The 4,971-nt window shown below is 38.4% G+C and overlaps 1 pseudogene; it reads right to left on the bottom strand.

Annotated features, from left to right (window-relative positions):
- Window positions 1-1,754: 1,754 nt before the first annotated feature.
- LOC147442505 (uncharacterized) lies at window positions 1,755-4,120 on the bottom strand (annotated as a pseudogene).
- Between the last annotated feature and the right edge of the window lie 851 nt (window positions 4,121-4,971).

Here is a 4,971-nt window from a genome sequence, read left to right as displayed (position 1 = left end):
GGTACCTAGTACACTACAAGAATGCAGACAGAAAAGGTTGCATTCACCTTAGTGTGCATATTGGTTTGAATGGTGTGCTTAAAAGAGTCGATCGTGTGTATGTTTATGCGTGCAATTGTGTGTGTGTGTGTGTGTGTATGTGTGTGTGTGTGTGTGTGTGTGTGAGAGAGAGAGAGAGAGAGAGAGAGAGAGCCGATTCCAAAAGCTTATACATGTGTGTGTGTGTGAGAGAGAGAGAGAGGAAGAGAAAGAGTTGATTATATTTAGTGTCAATCAATAATGTTGAATGTCTATATGTGTGTGTGTGCTTGTAGATGGAGACATGGAAAAGCCCATACGACCGCTAGAAAAAGTAGTTGTTACTTCTTGCGGCATTGAGTATGAGCATAGCTTTGTTATTTTTGACTTTGGAAAAAAGAACAACTATGAAATCATTCTAGGAAGACCATTTATGAGGCAATTGAAAATGGTTCAAGATTGGGGTTATGACCATATTTACCTTAGAAACATGGAACCATGACGAGAATAAATCTTAAGGACCATAGTTACAAGGGTATATATGGTTAAACATCCCGAACCGCATAGGCAGATATGAATAAAGGGGTTTCTTTTGGGGTTGCCGTTTGTTGTGTGAGTACCATATGGGGGAAGTGATGTGATAGAGTGATAGTCTATATTATGGATCTGAACTTGATACATTAGTTTGAACTTTCAGTTGCATGTTTTACATACTCCCAAAAATGCCAATTCTTGTTTTTTCATATATGTGAAGTTATGGTTTATGGTTGACCTAGAGGTCGGAGCTGTTTTGCTTCATGTATATGGTGATGGAATGTTATCATATGATGTATGGGAACTCATGGATTGATGTGGATGCCTCATATGCATGGCTGTGATTGCTTTCCACCTTCTTAGGTCAAAACTAGCTCTATGTGCTAGGGGGGTCAAGTGCAGATGTGATGCATCAACTTTGCATGATTGGATGTGGTAAAAATTGGATTTTATATCATGATTAGTTGCTGGTCGGACTCTTTTTATGCATGAAAAAATTACTTCTTAAGGGTCACATGTGTATAGACTTCAACTGATTGTAGGGGATGTGTCAAACTCGAAGTGTGGGAGTTGGTTCAATGTGATTATGATTCATGTTCAAGGGATGAGATTCCCTTACGGATTATGGTTGATATTCTATGTTGTAAGCTGGTGTGGCTCATGGTTTTTTTTTGGATTTGGTTATGCTGCCAAAATTTTTGCAGCCATGTTATGTTGTAAGGATCACACGAAGTTCACTCCAAGATCACACTAAGTTCACAAAGCTTCTAAGGTTTATGAGACCAAGGGTTTCACAAATTTTTGTCTCTAGAAAGTTTCTCAGAGCTACCAACATAGTTCACACAAGTATCACACCTAAGTTCACAAATAGTTCACCCCAAGTTCACACATAGTTTAGAAATCTCTCAGGTTTATGAGACCAAGGGTTCTACACATTTTGCTCTCTCAAAAGTTTCACAGAGCTTCCAACATAGTTTACACACATATCATGTCTATGTTGACATCAACAACAAGTTTTCATTAGTGAACAATGAAGTCATAAGGAGATGCATTAAACCATAATCTTTGAGTAAAAAAACACTCTATTAAGTGGTCTACAGTGTTTCATTGAGGCGGCTTGCATCATCAACAATATTATATTTTTGTATGATGGCAAATGTCAGGTTACAAATTAGTAGAGCTATATTTCTCAATTGAACTAGTTATGCCATAGTCCCACTGATGCACTTCTTAGTCCAAGCCTTCAAGCCTTCCTTTAATGCTTGCACTCGGTCTTGCTTGAACCATGTCTTTGTCAACTGCACAAAAAGTACCGTAGATAAGAATTGGACATAAAAAAAAATGATTAACAAAATTAGTACACATGGAGAAACACTAAAATCACAATGAAATCTGCAAATATTGAACTCACAAATGACTTGGACCGTTTCCCATAAGCATCTTCAGTAAGACACTTTATGTATGTCATGACATAAAAGCCACATTCAACTACATTAGGTTGTAGAGGGACCTGGATTCCAAAAGAACCTACGAGTAAGGCAAAGAGACACGACTAGGAGGCTTATTACTAGTCATACCCGAGGACGCTTGCCATGCTCCAATTCAACTCTAGGTGTAATCATGAACTCCTTTAAGGACAAAGACATGCAATTTGAAGCCATCAATTCCAATGTTCTGCAAAAACACACACTTTAAAGACTATCATTCCATAAATACATACTTACTTGATGTTCTTTCCATACAAAATCAGGGATTATCGATACAAGAAAGGTAAATATTCTTCCGAGTCACCTGATGTCAAGGAATTAAGGTACATCAGTCCATGGTTCTCTCAAGGAAGCTTTTTTATCTTCTTGATTGTGTTATTGTACAATACAAAAAGACACCAATGATCCGTACAGCAATAACATTGTTGATGAACATGCACAAGTTGCATTACGAATTCCTGGGTGACACAAGTACCTGTCCACAATTGGGAAGAACACAAAAGATGTTTGCTAGCATCCACACCACTGAAATAGGTTTGCAGCTTCTTAGCACTTTGGGACGCCTCCGATTTCAAAAAGTCAAAACACAAACTATCAATCAAGCACATGCTATCACAAGCACGTCTTATGAGAGAGTGTTTTACAACCACCTGTCAAGATAAAATTGCAAGTTGTTTTACTGAGAAAGTATGTAGACAATGTCGAGGAAAGAGAAACAAATGCATACATGCAAAATAATGTCATTGTCCGAGTGGAAGCCTTTTCCTTGCTTATGGCGTCCACTAGTAGAAGGTCTACATCCACGATCAATTTTTGTTTCCCTAAAATAAACTGAATACTTCCTCCAGATTCAAATCTAAAATGAGAATACAAGCCTTTAAAACCACATTAAATGTTTGGCAGTTTGACATCCTACATTGTGGACATTGATGTGTGATTGAACACAAACCACTAACCTTTTCTTCAATTGGAGCTCTCCTCCTATACTTTTGGATGTCTTGACATCCATGTGAATAGATTGATTTGTCACCAACAACGTGAGGGGAAGAGAAGAGCTTGGCAGTGGTGAATCACTAACCAAGTGTGGAGAGGGACGTTACACACAAAAATGAAACTAACAAAAAGAAATGCACAAACAATTCTCAAGGAAATATTAGGCAAATAGCCATAAAAATGCACAATGCATGTAGAGACAAATTTCCCAATGCATATTTTGCAATCACCTTGGGAAGCGGACTCATAGAAGAGGATATGGGAGACCCTTCAAGAAAAGCCTTTTTGCTATAAATTTTTGTTGGCGCCAACAAAGGACTTTGTTCATTAGTGGTTTTAGGTCTCTTCTACAACACATGAACGTTCAAGAGGCTTTGTACATTTTCCAAATGACAGTAGACTTGACAATCTGATACAACCCTATGCCCGTACTGATGACGTTAATCTTGCGGAGCCCTCGTTACTAGAATCGTGCGTCTCCTCACATTTTTGGGAGTCCTTCCCACATGGACATCTCTATTGAGTACGACTAACGTCTAAGTAGAAAAGAAAGTTTGAATTTTTAACATAATAAAACGGATGCAAATTAACCATGGACATGCTTATCAAATCCATCTACAAATGTTCTACAAATATTGGCCAATTGTTTATCACTATCATGAAGGTAAGATTCCATGGCATGTGATACCTTGAGGTTGAGAAAATTCTCTTCTGAACATATGTCTATTTTTGCCTCTTCCTCGTGCGCATCCCAAGCTTTTTTTTTGCTTTCTTTACCTCGCGTGCTTCCTATGCCTTCACATTACGTTTAAACTTATATTCATCATCTTCATATCGTGCACGACATTGCTTCTCGTATGCAGGTCTTCGGGACTTTGCAATACCACAACCAAGGGGATGACCTCCCTTACACTTCAGAATATCACATTCTCCTATGGACTTCGAGTTGGTGATCCATCGTGTCCCCTCGTCGCAAGTAACGTACGTGCTGACGTAAAACATGCATCATCAACAATACACATACATGATTTTTGCCCATCCTTAAGCACGATGTCATCAAACAATTTTGGCTCGCTACTTGCAGCCATGGTACCTAGTACACTACAACAATGCAGACAAAAAAGGTTGCATTCACCTTAGTGTGCATATTGGTTTGAATGGTGTGCCTGAAAGAGTCGATCGTGTGTATGTTTATGCGTGCATGTGTGTGTGTGTGTGTGTGTGAGAGAGAGAGAGAGAGAGAGAGAGAGAGAGAGAGAGAGAGAGAGAGAGAGAGAGAGAGTCGATTCCAAAAGCTTATACATGTGTGTGTGTGAGAGAGAGAGGAAGAGAAAGAGTCGATTATATTTAGTGTCAATCAATAATGTTGAATGTCTATATGTGTGTGTGCTTGCAGATGGAGACATGGAAAAGCCCATACGACCGCTAGAAAAAGTAGTTGTTACTTCTTGCGGCATTGAGTATGAGCATAGCTTTGTTATTTTTGACTTTGGAAAAAAGAACAACTATGAAATCATTCTAGGAAGACCATTTATGAGGCAATTGAAAATGGTTCAAGATTGGGGTTATGACCATATTTACCTTAGAAACATGGAACCATGACGAGAATAAATCTTAAGGACCATAGTTACAAGGGTATATATGGTTAAACATTCCAAACCGCATAGGCAGATATGAATAAAGGGGTTTCTTTTGGGGTTACCGTTTGTTGTGTGAGTACCATATGGGGGAAGTGATGTGATAGAGTAATAGTCTATATTATGGAGCTGAACTTGATGCATTATTTTGAACTTTCAATTGCATGTTTTACATACTCCCAAAAATGCCAATTCTTGTTTTTTCATATATGTGAAGTTATGGTTTATGGTTGACCTAGAGGTTGGAGCTGTTTTGCATCATGTTTATGGTGATGGAATGTTATCATATGATGTATGGGAAC

The sequence above is a fragment of the Adiantum capillus-veneris genome, chromosome 14 (assembly GCF_014529385.1).
Source record: "Adiantum capillus-veneris isolate H3 chromosome 14, ASM1452938v2, whole genome shotgun sequence".
NCBI lineage: Eukaryota > Viridiplantae > Streptophyta > Polypodiopsida > Polypodiales > Pteridaceae > Adiantum > Adiantum capillus-veneris.
This window is presented reverse-complemented; position numbering and strand designations above follow the sequence as displayed.